Consider the following 16,558-nt stretch of genomic DNA (forward strand, 5'->3'; position numbering starts at 1 on the left):
GCCTCCAAACAGCAGCTGGGATGTGGATTACAAATCACAGCAGGAAATAGAAAAGGTGTGTCAGAAGGGCAATGTCATGATAATCGTTGAGGATTTTAACATGAAAGAGGATTGGGAAAACCAGGCCAGTACAGGACTACAAGAGAGAGAATTTGTAGGACGCCTAAGGGATAGCTTTTTAGAACAGCTTGTTGTTGATCCCACTAGGGGATCGGCTGTGCCAGATTAGGTATTGTGCAATGATCTGAAGGTGATAACAAAGCTTAAGGTTAAGGAACCCTTAGGGAATAGTGATCACAATATGATCAAGTTCACTTTGAAACTTTGAAATTTGAGAAGGAGAAACTGAATACTGAAGTGTCGGTATTTCAGTGGAATAAAGGAGATTACAGTGGCATGAGAGCGGAACTGGCCAAAGTGGACTGGAAAGGGATACCAGCAGGAAGGACAGCAGAGCAGCAATGGCTGGGGTTTCTGCGAAAAATGAGGGAAATGCAAGACAGATATACTCCAAAGAAGAAATTTTCGAATGGAAGAAGGACACTACCGTGGCTGCCAAGTGAAGTCAGAGCCAATGTAAAAGCAAAAGAGAGAGCATACAAGAAAGCCAAAGCTAGTGAGAAGAGAGAGGATTGGGAAGCTTTTAAAAACTTACAGAAGGGAACTAAGAAGGTCATTAGGAAGGAAAAGATGAATTATGGAGGGAAGCTGGCGACTAATATCAAAGAAGATACTAAAGGCTTTTTTAAGTATATAAAGGGTAAAAGAGAGTTGAGGGTAGATATAGGACCAATAGAAAATGACACTGGAGATACTGTAATGAGAGATGCAGAGATGGCAGAGGAATTGAATGTGTATTTTGTATCAATCTTCACAGTGGAAGATGTCTGCAGTATTCCGGACATTCAAGAGCCTTCTCTTTTCTCTCAAAAGTCCCAAGCCTAATCTTTGTATCTCTCACCAGAGAAACCTCCCCTGAATCTGTTCATCCCCATTGGATGACACACATTTCTCCTGTCTTATCTTCAACAGTAACCCAAACAGGCAGGTCACACAGAGAACAGAGAAGCTTAACAGAGGAAAATATATGAACCATGTGAACCAGGGAATTACACTGTTCCATCACCAAAATAGTCATGTCCCCATGACTTTGAAATAATTTGTCATCCCATTTTTAATAACACTATTTTCAAAAGAATTTTGTGATGTCAGAACCTCCAATCCATTTATAAAGGGTTGTGACATATCTCACCGGGGGATAACCGTAGCGCTCTGTCCGCCCGATGCTACATAAGCCAGCCTATCCCCGTTGTGCCAATCGCCTGTTCCAGTGCGTGAATGTAAGCTGCACCAGTGGCAAGGGGGTGCTGTGCCTTCACAGCTCTCACAATGCCAGCAGTCCGCCCTGTCTCTTCACATCATCAGAGCACTGCCACTCGTCTAACAGCTGAGAGTCTGCTCCGCCCAAATCTCATACTCCTCTTCCCCTTCGGGTTGTGCTTCATTCCAGAAAACCTCATCAGCTTTCGACAGTAGGACCCTCTGCCTGGGCACTGGGCCATCTATTTGCCAGAGAGAATTCTCACTCTTTGCTGTGGGACTCATTGGGCCACTCCTGCTCCTCACTCCACAGAAACGCGAGTGCCCTGTCTTTGAAGTCTCTGATTCCAGCTACAAGAGACTTGGCTTGCCATTCAGCTGGCTCTCCTACACTCTCCTCCTCCTGGAAAGCCCACTCCCAGGGCCCCAACAGTACCACTTTCGCTACATCAGCGCTAGTCTGAACAAAGTCTTTGCCCGCCATTTTATCAAACCTCCACTCCTCAGCCAGTTCTTCATGAACCCGAAACCCTGGATCTGTGGGAGCAGTGCTTACCGAGCGACATAGAGATTGTGTTGCCGGCGGTCAGCTCGAGCTTAAGGAAAGCAGCTATGATCTGAGCAAACCGATCCAGGCTGCTAAACAATACAGGAACAAGACTGAGTCAAGATTCACCGCGAATAGCACACGTGGCTTGTAGCGAGGGCTGCATGCCATCCAGATCTCAAAGCCAAACGTGGTGGTGTGGTCAACATCGGGGCCTCTCACCCAGATGAGCTCAATCGCTTTTACGCTCGGTTTGATGTCGCTAACTCTGAGCCTCCGAGGAAAGCCACCGCTACAACCTGCAACCTGGTCATCTCTGAGGCTGAGGTACGCTGACGTTTCCAACCAGTGGACAGTCACAAGGCTGCGGGACCGGACGGCATCCCGGGACGGGTACTCAGAGTGTGTGCACGGCACAACTGGCAGGTGTGTTTACAGACATTTTTAATCTCTCCCTCTCCCAGTGTAGGGTGCCCTCCTACTTCAAAGCATCCACCATTGTCCCTGTACCTAAAAAGACCAAGGTAACATGTCTGAACGACTGGTGTCCTGTCGCACTCACCTCATTAATAAGCAAATGCTTTGAGAGGCTGGTCAAGGACAATAGCCACAGCTCTACACACAGTCCTTCCACATCTGGAGAAGAAGGATGCTTATTGTGAGAATGCTGTTCTTGGACTACAGTTCAGCATTCAACACCATAATTTCCTCCAGGCTCGACAAGAAGCTCAGAGACCTTGGCCTTCACCCTTGCCTTGTGCAGCTGGATCCTGGACTTCCTGTCAGATTGCCGGCAGGTGGTAAGAGTGGGCTCCCTCAACTCCACCTCTATAACTCTCAACACAGGAGCCTCTCAGGGCTGTATACTACGTCCCCTTCTTTACTTCCTGTATACCCATGACTGTGTTGTCACCCACAGCTCCAATCTGCTAATTAAATTTGCTGATGATACTATACTGATTGGCCTAATCTCAAATAATGAGGCAGCCTACAGAGAAGAAGTCATCACCCTGACACAATGGTGTCAAGAAAACAACCTCTCCCTCAATGTCACAAAAACAAAGGAGCTGGTTGTGGACTACAGGAGGAATGGAGACGGGCTAACCCCTGTTGGCATCAATGTATCTGGGGTTGAGAGGGTGAACAGCTTTAAGTTCCTCAGCATCCACATCACTGAGGACCTCACATGGTCAGTACAGACCGGCTGTGTGATGAAAAAGGCACAACTCTTTCACTTCAGACAGTTGAGGAAGTTTGGTATGAGCCCCAGATCCTAAGAACTTCCTACAGGGGCACAACTGAGAGCATCCTGACTGGCTGCACCACTGCCTGGTATAGGAACTGTACTTCCCTCAATCACAGGACTCTGCAGAGAGTGGTGCAGACAGCCCAGTACATCTGTAGCTGTGAACTTCCCATGATTTAGGACATTTACAAAGACAGGTGTGAAAAGAGGACCAGAAGGATCATTGGGGACCTGAGTCACCCCAACCACAAACTATTCCAGCTGTGACCCTCCGGGAAACGGTACCGCAGCATAAAAGCCAGGACCAGCAGGCTCCGGGACAGCTTCTTCCACCAGGCCATCAGTCTGATGAACTCATGCTGACACAACTGTATTTTGATGTTATATTGTTGTACATACTTTTTATTATAAATTACTATAAATGGCACTTTGCACATTTAGGCAGAGTTATAACATAGAGATTTTTACTCCTCATGTATGTGAAGGATGTAAAAAATAAAGTCAATTCAATTCAATTCAATCATAACTTTTCCTACAGCTTTAACAGTACTTAAAATTCAAATTTATAACTCATCAGGGGTACGAATGTCTACCCCACTCAATACGCACATGTTCGTTACCAGTAACCTCCTGGATTCGCACCACCGCTCAACCCTGGCAGCATCTATAACATGTATCATAATCACTTTACTGGACAATGGTTTAGCACAGACTTAACCACACAACCCACTGGATCAATACTCAGGTCAATCGCGAAGCATCCAACGAATCAATCCCAGATGAGCCCCCAGAATTGTGACACTCTGGTTCTGTCGGCTGCGTAAGTTTAGGGAAGACACCCTCCAGCCCCACCAAACATGGAGATTGAAGTGTAACCCCCCCATATCCCCCTGTTGGTGTGGATGCTGCATGATCTGTTACCCTATTACAAATAAGTACCACAAAATAACAGACAGTACACAGCATACAATTAAAAGATTTAGCATTATAATTCTTAATTTGACTAAAGGATTAGTAAAGCAAAAGCAAAAAAAGAAGCAGTCTAACATGCACAGTTGGAGCACACAGTTTCCCCTAAACCGACTCTCCTTTGATCTCCCCGGCCTCATCAAATCACGACACCACTCCGGCTCAACTCCTCTGACCTCTTCTCTCTTCTTCCCCTCTCAAAAGCCCTAAGCCCAACCTTAGTGTCCCCTCACCAGAGAAACCTCCCCTGAATCCATTCAGCCCCACTGGATGGCACACATTTCTCCTATCTCTTATCTTCAACAGTAACCCAAACAAGCAGCTCACACAGAGAACAGGGAAGCCTAACGGAGAAAATATGAACCTTGTGAACCAAGGCGTTACACGTGATTTCATCCCCCAGCTGCTTTTGCCCCAGAGAGAAAAGCCACAGACTCTCGTGACTCAAGCTCTCCACTTCCATCAATATCTGTGTGAGACACAGTTAAGGGCTGCTGATTTCAGAAAGAAGACCAAGGACACATTGTGTTCTGCAGGGACTTGTGCTGGCTCCTCTGTTGTTTGTCCTCCATATTAACGATTTGGACAAATATTCTGGTGGCACAGAGGACAATGAAGCTGGTTGTCAACAGCATCAAGATCAACTGAGAAAGTAGACCACTCTTACTCTGAGGTGCAGTGGTATACTTTGTGAAGTTAAACCAGGGCAGGATGCACAGTGAATGACAGGAGAGTGTTGTACCTCCACATCTCCCTGCTCTGCAAGTACAAAGTTCATTGAAGGCAGCAACACAGTTGTGCAAAATATTGGTGAGACCACACATGGAATATAACATACACTTCCAGTTAGACTACCATAAGTAGAATATGTTTAATCTAGAGAGGGCAAGAAAATGGCTGGAATGTGCAGCAAAAATCCCAGTTTCCCACTTTTACCAACCCCAGGATGACCTTGCCCTTGGCAGGTGTTGCCTTATGTGAGGATTGAAAGTTGTTGTACCATCCAAGCTAAAAGTTAGTGTTGAAGGAGCTACAGTACATGCTGGTCATCTAGGCATGGTCCAAGTGAAAGCATTCACTCAAAAGTACATCTGGTGGCCTGGGATAGATCAACAGATCGAACAGCTTGCTATGCACTGTTGGGGTGGAAACACGTTCAGAAGAAAGGTATCCAGAGCTGTCAGAACCATTTCCTGCAGTCCCAGAGTCGACTCCTACAACCACCACAGAGGAGGCCCCAGAAGCCGAGACTGTTCCACAGACACACCTCACCTGACCAGTAACCCCCGTCAGGAAAGGCGTTATCCCATAAGAGAAAGAAATTCTCCACATCTTTAGGCCTGAATGGGACATTTTAAAATTTACTATGCTGTAGATGTCTGTACAGTAGTTGTATTATATAGTGTACAGCGTGTGTATATTATATAGTGTGGCGAGCCACTTTCTGCGCAGGCGAACCAGCTCACAAATAGCCAGCGCGCGGGGGGTGACTTTGGTAATGCACCTCTGATGTCATTTCCACCCGGAGAGGGCGGGCGCTAGGGATTAAATGCCAGCGCCGCGGTTTGAATAAACTAGTCTCGAAACAACTTACCGACTGCGTGTCGTTATTTCAGCGCTGTGTGTAGCACATCGCTACATTGGTGACTCAGACGGTCCAAATGGGATTTGGACGAAAGATGACCGACTCTTCATCTGTTCACGCAGTTTCGCTATGTGACGTACCCCGTAACTGGGTCACTTACCAGCAAAGATAGAGAGGTCCGTTGAAGTCTGATGGTACTATTTTTAACAGTATTTATTGATAAAAATACACAAAAGTAATATCAATGCAACCATACAGATAATATACGTCGTCAATACTAAATCTAAAAGCACGGGTATAATAATAATCAATAAGAAATAACTCTATCATTGTCTAGGGGATAATGTATTGTCCGATGGAAATATAAAAGTCACTCAGTTCATTCAAGCTGCAGGCTGCAGCCTTTGGTTGGAGTCAAGAGAGAGAGTTTAAAACTTGCCCATTCCTTTTATGATGTCAATCCTTCGAGAGTCGTTGGGGCTGATTTCTCCTTTGTTTTAGCTAAAGCCGTTCTTCCGTGGTAAGGCCCACCAATTCCGAGGCAAATGGAAAAGGATGCACGTGGGCTTTCCACCGGCTTTCGCTATTACGCTGTTACAGGATTTCTAGCGTTTCTTCTGGTGCGTCTGAAAAGGGGTTGTTCCCCAGACCTTCTTTTATCCTTACTCATGGGGTCTCAGATGTCAATCAGGTTGGGGAGGATGCCATCCCCCCAACCAACCCACGTTGCTCATTCCTTGAGGGCATCGATGAATAGCACAGCGCTCAATACACAATTCCGTCTCCAAGAGACAATGGCCGCTTCCCGTGGCTTTGTATCGCTGAGGGCCAGGACATTCCAAACCCCCTGTGGATTCTGCGTCTCTCTCTCTCATTTCCTGGGTCTCCTGACCTGAATTAAGAGCGATCTTGCGATTCTCAAAAAGGAGGGGGCTTCTTTCTACCCTTCAGCCCCTCAGAGTTGGGGCGCAGGCGTAACAGCTAAAACTGCCGACTTTCTGGACGCTGTGACCACGCGTGTGGTTTAGCCAAGCAGAAGCCCAGTTCCAGATTCGGCAGATATCCTCTGATTCCACGCGTTACTACCACGTGGTGAGCGCCCTTGACCAGGAGACGGCCGCCCAGGTTGCGGATTTCATACAGTCACCCCCGGAAGAAGGCAAATATGAAGCATTCAAAGCGCTGCTCATTGGGACCTTTGGCCTCTCACGGTGTGAGCGAGGTGCCCGCCTGCTTCACCTGGACGGTTTGAGAGACAGACTGCCGTCAGCATTGATGAATGAGTTGCTGGCCCTGGCTGACGGACACAAGCCCTGCCTCATGTTCGAGCAAGTGTTCCTAGAGCGACTGCCCGAGGACATACATCTGCTGCTGGCCGACGCAGATTTCAGCGACCCCCGGAAGGTGGCGGCCCGGGCAGACGTGCTGTGGAAAGCCAAGAGGGAGAGTGTGGCATCCGTCGGGCAGATTACCAGGCCACGTGCCCAACAGCAGACCAGACCAGGCCCGGCAGGGGGGCATACACAACACAGAGGCAGGAGTGAGGAGGCCAGTGAACAGTGGTGTTTCTACCACCAGCGGTGGGGCACAGAAGCCCGCCGTTGTCGCCCGCCCTGCAAGGGCCAGGGTCAGGTCCAGCTGCCGCTAATGACTATGGCGGCTGGCCACCAGGACAGCCTCTTGTACGTCTGGGACAAACAGTCGGGACGCCGCTTCTTGGTCGACACCGGAGCGGAAATCAGCGTCTTGCCCCCGACGGGGTACGACACCCGCAACAGGAAGCCAGGACCCACTCTGAGGGCTGCAAATGGCAGCATGATACGGACCTACGGCACCCGCACAGTGCAGCTGTAGTTCGGCGCCAGCCGGTTCACGTGGGACTTCACACTGGCCACCGTGGCCCAACCACTCCTGGGGGCGGACTTCTTGCGAGCTCACAGTCTGCTGGTTGACTTGCAAGGGAAAAGACTGGTACATGCCGAGACTTTCCAGACATTCTCCCTGGGTGATGCCAAGTTGCCGGCCCCACACCTGGACTCCATCACGCTGTCAGACAACAAATTCACCAGAATCCTGGCGGACTTTCCATCGATTCTGGCACTGCAGTTCACGGCAGCCATGCCCAGACATGGGGTACAGCACCACATTCCGACCCATGGACCACCCCTCCACGCCCGCGCATGAAGGCTCCCCCCGGAAAAGCTCCGCCTGGCGAAGGAGGAGTTCAAGAGGATGGAGGAATTGGGGATCGTACGGAGGTCCGACAGCCCATGGGCCTCCCCCCTGCACATGGTGCCCAAAGCAGCCGGGGGCTGGAGACCATGCGGCGACTACCGCAGACTGAACGAGGCTACAACTCCAGACCGCTACCCCATGCCGCACATACAGGACTTTGCAGCAAACCTGTACGGGGCAAGAATATTTTCCAAAGTAGACCTCATCCGGGGATACCATCAAATCCTGGTGCACCCTGAAGACATCCCCAAAACAACACTCATCACCCCGTACGGCCTGTTCAAGTTCCTCCGAATGCCGTTCGGCCTTAAGACGTTCCAGTGGCTAATGGATGCGGTGGGACGTGACCAGGGCTTTGCGTTCATCTATTTGGACGACATCCTTATAGCCAGCAGTAGTCGCCAGGAGCATCTGTCCCACCTCTGCCAGCTCTACTCCCGCCTGAGTTATCTCAGCCTCACGATCAACCCGGCCAAATGCCAGTTCAGTCTCGATACCATTGACTTCCTGGGCCACAGGATTACCAAAGACGGGGCAACACCTCTGCCCGCCAAGGTAGACGCGATCCGCCACTTTGCCGGCCCAACACAGTCAAAGGCCTGCAGGAGTTCGTTGGTATGGTGAACTTCTACCACCGTTTCCTCCCCTCAGCAGCCCGTATCACGCGCCCTTTGTTCACCCTGATGTCGGATAAAGGCAAGGACATTACTTGGGACGAGGAGGCCGCGGCCGCTTTCGTTAAAGGAAGCCTTGGCAGATGCCGCGATGCTGGTGCACCCCAGAACGGACGTTCCGACCGCCCTCACGGTGGACGCATCCGACACCAGTCGGTGGGGTGCTGGAGCAGCTCATCGAGGGGCGCTGGCAACCCCTGGCGTTCTTCAGCAAGCACCTACGACCACCCGAACTCAAGTACAGTGCTTTCCACCGGGAGCTGTTGGCACTGTATCTGGCAATCCGGCATTTCAGGTACTTCTTAGAAGGCAGGCCGTTCACCACGTTCACGGACCACAAACCGTTGACCTTCACGTTCACGAAGGTGTCCGATCCCTGGTCGACTCGCCAGCAGCGACATCCGTCCTACATCTCCAAGTACACAACAGAGATCCAGCATGTCTCGGGAAAGGACAACGTCGTGGCGGACGCACTCTCCAGACCAGCTGACCAGGCCCTGTCCCTGGGGGTGGACTATGCAGCACTGGCGGAGGCGCAGCAGGCAGACGACGAGATGCCCAGCTACAGGACCGCAGTCTCGGGTTTGCAGCTGCAGGACTTTCTCATAGGCCCAGGTGAGAGGACACTCCTGTGCGACATGGCTACCGGCCAACCTCGCCCCATCGTCCCGACAGCCTGGAGGCAGCGAGTTTTTGACTCCATACACGGTTTGGCGCACCCATCTATCAGGACAACCGTACGGCTGGTCTCCAGCAAGTTAGCGGGCACGGACTTTGCAAGCAGATCAGTGAATGGGCCAGAACGTGCGCGCAGTGCCAAACAGCCAAGGTGCAGCGGCACACTAAAGCCCCGCCACAGCAGTTCGAACCCACACACCGGAGGTTCGACCACATTCATGTGGATATCATGGGCCCCCTACCAGTGTCCCGAGGAGCGCGGTACCTCCTAACTATGGTAGACCGGTTCACGAGGTGGCCAGAGGCGGTCCCGCTCATCGACACATCTGCCGATTCCTGCACCCGAGCACTGATCGCAACCTGGGTAGCACACTTCGGGGTACCGGCCCACATTACCTCCGACAGAGGCGCCCAGTTCACCTCCAGCCTGTGGTCGGCTGTGGCCAGCCTGTTGGGAACGCAGCTACACCACACTACTGCCTACCACCCACAGTCGAACGGACTAGTGGAACGCTTCCACCGTCACTTGAAGTTGGCTCTCATGGCCCACCTGAGAGGACCTAACTGGGTGGACGAGCTTCCCTGGGTCCTGCTTGGAATTCGTACAGCGCCCAAAGTGGATCTGCATGCCTCATCAGCTGAGTTGGTGTACGGCGCACCCCTGGCTCTCCTGGGAGAGTTCATACCAGCCCCAAGGGGGCAAGAGGAAGAACCCGCAGCAGTCCTGGACAGACTATGCAAAAGGCTCGGCAACCTGGCCCCCGTACCAACTTCACAGCACAGACGGACCCCAACCCATGTACCCAAAGAGCTGCAGGACTGTAAGTTTGTGTTTGTACGAAGGGGCGGACACCAGGCACCGCTACAGCGGCCGTACGAGGGGCCATTCAAGGTGATCAACAACGACGGGTCCACATACGTTCTGGACATTGGGGGGGAGAGAGGAGGTTTTCACGGTGGACCGACTCAAACCAGCCCATGTGGACTTGGTGCAGCCGGTCGAGGTTCAGGCACCGCGGCGCAGAGGCAGACCTCCCAAACAGAGGCTGATCCAGACTGTGGACATTGGGGGGTGTATCGCCGGTTCTGGGGGGGGGGTGTTATATGGCGATCCACCTTTTGCGCAGGCGAACCGGCTCACAAATAGCCAGCGCACAGGGGGAGACTTTGGTAATGCACCTCTGATGTCATTTCCGCCCGGAGAGGGCGGGCACTAGGGATTAAATGCCAGTGCCGCGAAGTTTGAATAAACTAGTCTCCAAACGACTTACCGACTGCGTGTCGTTATTTCAGCGCCGTGTGTAGCACATGGCGACAATAGTTCTATTATATAGTATGAATGTGTGTGTGTGTGTGTGTGTGTGTGTGTGTGTGTGTGTGTGTGTGTGTGTGTGTGTGTGTGTGTGTGTGTGTATAAATAAAATGTGTGTATATAAGTTCGATACATTCTATGTTGAGTTGGAGTTTATAGCTAAGCAATGAGAAGGATTGTGTTTTAATATTGTAAATATATTGTTTGATTCAGCATTATTTGTTGTTTACGTAATTCAATATGGATTCCATGTACATGAATGATATACGTCATCATGCTACCATGACAAAAGTGTGTACCTCATTAAAGTAAAACCAAAACTACAAAACATACATTATTCCTGTCCTTGTGCTGACCTTTCGATTTCTCTCATGTTTTGGAGTTGCAAAACATCGCAGGTACAACAGACCACCACCACCACCAATACCTCCGAAAGAATGGTGGGACATTTTCAAGAATTTCTGCAACACCAGTAATCTACAAATGATTTAGATTTATTTGCACAGGTTATAACAGTAGGAGCCATCTTTGAAAGTGACACGAGGATTTCTGTGGATTACCCTATTGGCATGGGCACTGGAAGTTGCCAGTTTCAGTGTCGGGATGGCAAATGCAGGCAGTTTCATTGCCAGTTTGGCCACAAACTCAGATTAATATTTTACTATCTCAATACCAGAAATCTGCTAGAAAAGGTTTAAAAATCATTTGAACGTAACATTGTTTCAATGGGATGATACAGAAAAGAAGCTGACATGTTACTGCTTTTTGGTTGGTGTGACCTGAGAGAGAGCAGGGAGCTACTTTCAGTGCCTTAGAGCTAAACAGCAGAACAAATAGCTTTGCTTTATGGAAAAATGGTTTCTGAGAGAAACAAACACGTCAAGCTCTGTCATCACAGTGTGGACACAATGGTAGTGTAGTAGTTAGCACAATTCCATAACAGTTCAGAACTTCAGGGTTCGGTCACGATGTCTTCTGTGAGGAGCCTGTACATGGAATGTGTGCATTTCTTTTGGGTGCTCCAGTATCTTCGCTCATATCAAAGATGAACAAGATAGTAGGTTAATTGATCATTACAAATTATCCCATAATTAGGTTAAGACTAAATTCGGGGGGTTCTGGGCAGCGTGGCTTGAAGGGTTGGAGCAGTCTGTTCTCTGCTGTATCTGAGTGATTAAATACAATGAACAATTTTCACATGAACAAACTCTGCTCACCATCGAATACAGATGGTGAGGATCTGTCTCTCTTCATCATGGGCAAGAGATGCTGAGAATCTACCTTCACCCACCATGGAGTAAAGATGGTGAAGGTTTGTCTGTGCCCACTATAGACTAGAATTGCCGAGGATCTGTCTCTACCCAGTGGGGGCAAGAGATGGGGGGGATCTTTCTCTGTTCAACATGGACTGCAGATGGTGAGGATCTGTCTTCCCTCAACATGGACTAGAGATGGTGAGAATCTCTGCTCAACATGGACTGGAGATGGTGAGGATCTGCGTTCACTCAACATGGACTAAAGATTGTGAGGATCTCTCTTCACTCAACTTGGACTGGAGATGGTGAGGATCTGTCCGCTCATCATGGACTACAGATGGTGAGAATCTCTACTCAACATGGACTGGAGATGGTGAGGATCTGTCTTCACTCAACATGGAATAAAGATTGTGAGGATCTCTCTTCACTCAACTTGGGCTGGAGATGGTGAGGATCTGTCCGCTCATTATGGACTAGAGATGGTGAGAATCTCTGCTCAACATGGTCTGGAGATTGTGAGGATCTGTCTTCACCTACCATAGACTAGAAATGGTGAATATCTCTGCTCAACATGGACTGGAGATGGTGAGCATCTGTCTTCACTCAACATGGACTAGAGATGGTGAGAATCTCTGCTCAACATGGACTGGAGATGCTGAGGATCTCTGCTCAACATGGACTGGAGATGGTGAGGATCTGTCTTCACTCAACATAGACTACAGATGGTGAGAATCTCTGCTCAATATGGCTGGGAGATTGTGAGGATCTGTCTTCACTCACCATAGACTGGAGATGGTGAATATCTCTGCTCAACATGGACTGGAGATGGTGAGCATCTGTCTTCACTCAACATGGACTAGAGATGGTGAGAATCTCTGCTCAACATGGACTGGAGATGCTGAGGATCTCTGCTCAACATGGACTGGAGATGGTGAGGATCTGTCTTCACTCAACATAGACTACAGATGGTGAGAATCTCTGCTCAATATGGCTGGGAGATTGTGAGGATCTGTCTTCACTCACCATAGACTGGAGATGGTAAGAATCTCTGCTCAACATGGACTGGAGATGGTGAGAATCTACCTTCACCCTCGATGGACTAAAGATGGTGTAGGTCTGTCTGTGCCCACTATAGACTAGAATTGCCGAGGATCTGTCTCTAACCAGCGGGGGCAAGAGATGGGGAGGATCTCTCTCTGCTCAACATGGACTGGAGATGGTGAGGATCTGTCTTCACTCACCATGGACTAGAGATGGTGAGAATCTGTGCTCAAAATGGACTGGAGATGGTGAGGATCTGTCTTCTCTCAACATGGATTAGAGATGGTGAGAATCTCTGCTCAACATGGACTGGAGATGGTGAGGATCTGTCTTCACTCAACATGGACTAGAAATGGTGAGATTCTGTGCTCAACATGGACTGGAGATGGTGAAGATCTGTCTTCTCTCAACATGGAGTAGAGATTGTGAGGATCTCTCTTCACTCAACTTGGACTGGAGATGGTGAGGATCTCTGCTCAACATGGACTGGAGAAGGTGAGGATATCTGCTCAACATGGACTGGAGATGGTGAGGATCTGTCTTCACTCAACATGGACTAGAAATGGTGAGACTCTGTGCTCAACATGGACTGGAGATGGTGAGGATCTGTCTTCTCTCAACATGGAGTAGAGATTGTGAGGATCTCTCTTCACTCAACTTGGACTGGAGATGGAGAGGATCTCTGCTCAACATGGACTGGAGATGGTGAGGATATCTGCTCAACATGGCCTGGAGATGGTGAGGATCTGTCTTCACTCAACATGGAATAAAGATTGTGAGGATCTGTCTTCACTCAAAATGGACTAGAGATGGTGAGGATCTGTCTTCACTCAACATGCAATAAAGATTGTGAGGATCTCTCTTCACTCAACTTGGACTGGAGATAGTGAGGAGCTGTCCGCTCATCATGGACTAGAGATGGTGAGAATCTCTGCTCAACATAGACTGGAGATTGTGAGGATCTGTCTTCACCTACCATGGACTAGAAATGGTGAATATCTCTGCTCAACATGGACTAGAGATGGTGAGAATCTCTGCTCAAAATGGACTGCAGATGCTGAGAATCTCTGCTCAACATTTACTGGAGATGGTGAGGATCTGTCTTCACTCAACATAGACTAGAGATGGTGAGAATCTCTGCACAATACGGATGGGAGACTGTGAGCATCTGTCCTCACTCACCATGGACTGGAGATGGTAAGAATCTCTGCTCAACATGGACTGGAGATGGTGAGAATCTACCTTAACCCTCCATGGACTAAAGATAGTGTAGGTCTGTCTGTGCCCACTATAGACAAGAATTGCCGAGGATCTGTCTCTACCCAGCGGGGGCAAGAGATGGGGAGGATCTCTCTCTGCTCAACATGGACTGGGGATGGTGAGGATACTGCTTTTTGGTTGGTGTGACCTGAGAGAGAGCAGGGAGCTACTTTCAGTGCCTTAGAGCTAAACAGCAGAACAAATAGCTTTGCTTTATGGAAAAATGGTTTCTGAGAGAAACAAACACGTCAAGCTCTGTCATCACAGTGTGGACACAATGGTAGTGTAGTAGTTAGCACAATTCCATAACAGTTCAGAACTTCAGGGTTCGGTCACGATGTCTTCTGTGAGGAGCCTGTACATGGAATGTGTGCATTTCTTTTGGGTGCTCCAGTATCTTCGCTCATATCAAAGATGAACAAGATAGTAGGTTAATTGATCATTACAAATTATCCCATAATTAGGTTAAGACTAAATTCGGGGGGTTCTGGGCAGCGTGGCTTGAAGGGTTGGAGCAGTCTGTTCTCTGCTGTATCTGAGTGATTAAATACAATGAACAATTTTCACATGAACAAACTCTGCTCACCATCAAATACAGATGGTGAGGATCTGTCTCTCTTCATCATGGGCAAGAGATGCTGAGAATCTACCTTCACCCACCATGGAGTAAAGATGGTGAAGGTTTGTCTGTGCCCACTATAGACTAGAATTGCCGAGGATCTGTCTCTACCCAGTGGGGGCAAGAGATGGGGGGGATCTTTCTCTGTTCAACATGGACTGCAGATGGTGAGGATCTGTCTTCCCTCAACATGGACTAGAGATGGTGAGAATCTCTGCTCAACATGGACTGGAGATGGTGAGGATCTGCGTTCACTCAACATGGACTAAAGATTGTGAGGATCTCTCTTCACTCAACTTGGACTGGAGATGGTGAGGATCTGTCCGCTCATCATGGACTACAGATGGTGAGAATCTCTACTCAACATGGACTGGAGATGGTGAGGATCTGTCTTCACTCAACATGGAATAAAGATTGTGAGGATCTCTCTTCACTCAACTTGGGCTGGAGATGGTGAGGATCTGTCCGCTCATTATGGACTAGAGATGGTGAGAATCTCTGCTCAACATGGTCTGGAGATTGTGAGGATCTGTCTTCACCTACCATAGACTAGAAATGGTGAATATCTCTGCTCAACATGGACTGGAGATGGTGAGCATCTGTCTTCACTCAACATGGACTAGAGATGGTGAGAATCTCTGCTCAACATGGACTGGAGATGCTGAGGATCTCTGCTCAACATGGACTGGAGATGGTGAGGATCTGTCTTCACTCAACATAGACTACAGATGGTGAGAATCTCTGCTCAATATGGCTGGGAGATTGTGAGGATCTGTCTTCACTCACCATAGACTGGAGATGGTGAATATCTCTGCTCAACATGGACTGGAGATGGTGAGCATCTGTCTTCACTCAACATGGACTAGAGATGGTGAGAATCTCTGCTCAACATGGACTGGAGATGCTGAGGATCTCTGCTCAACATGGACTGGAGATGGTGAGGATCTGTCTTCACTCAACATAGACTACAGATGGTGAGAATCTCTGCTCAATATGGCTGGGAGATTGTGAGGATCTGTCTTCACTCACCATAGACTGGAGATGGTAAGAATCTCTGCTCAACATGGACTGGAGATGGTGAGAATCTACCTTCACCCTCGATGGACTAAAGATGGTGTAGGTCTGTCTGTGCCCACTATAGACTAGAATTGCCGAGGATCTGTCTCTAACCAGCGGGGGCAAGAGATGGGGAGGATCTCTCTCTGCTCAACATGGACTGGAGATGGTGAGGATCTGTCTTCACTCACCATGGACTAGAGATGGTGAGAATCTGTGCTCAAAATGGACTGGAGATGGTGAGGATCTGTCTTCTCTCAACATGGATTAGAGATGGTAAGAATCTCTGCTCAACATGGACTGGAGATGGTGAGGATCTGTCTTCACTCAACATGGACTAGAAATGGTGAGATTCTGTGCTCAACATGGACTGGAGATGGTGAAGATCTGTCTTCTCTCAACATGGAGTAGAGATTGTGAGGATCTCTCTTCACTCAACTTGGACTGGAGATGGTGAGGATCTCTGCTCAACATGGACTGGAGAAGGTGAGGATATCTGCTCAACATGGACTGGAGATGGTGAGGATCTGTCTTCACTCAACATGGACTAGAAATGGTGAGACTCTGTGCTCAACATGGACTGGAGATGGTGAGGATCTGTCTTCTCTCAACATGGAGTAGAGATTGTGAGGATCTCTCTTCACTCAACTTGGACTGGAGATGGAGAGGATCTCTGCTCAACATGGACTGGAGATGGTGAGGATATCTGCTCAACATGGCCTGGAGATGGTGAGGATCTGTCTTCACTCAAAATGGACTA

The sequence above is a fragment of the Hemitrygon akajei genome, chromosome 19 (genome assembly GCF_048418815.1).
Source record: "Hemitrygon akajei chromosome 19, sHemAka1.3, whole genome shotgun sequence".
In the NCBI taxonomy this organism is placed as follows: Eukaryota; Metazoa; Chordata; class Chondrichthyes; order Myliobatiformes; family Dasyatidae; genus Hemitrygon; species Hemitrygon akajei.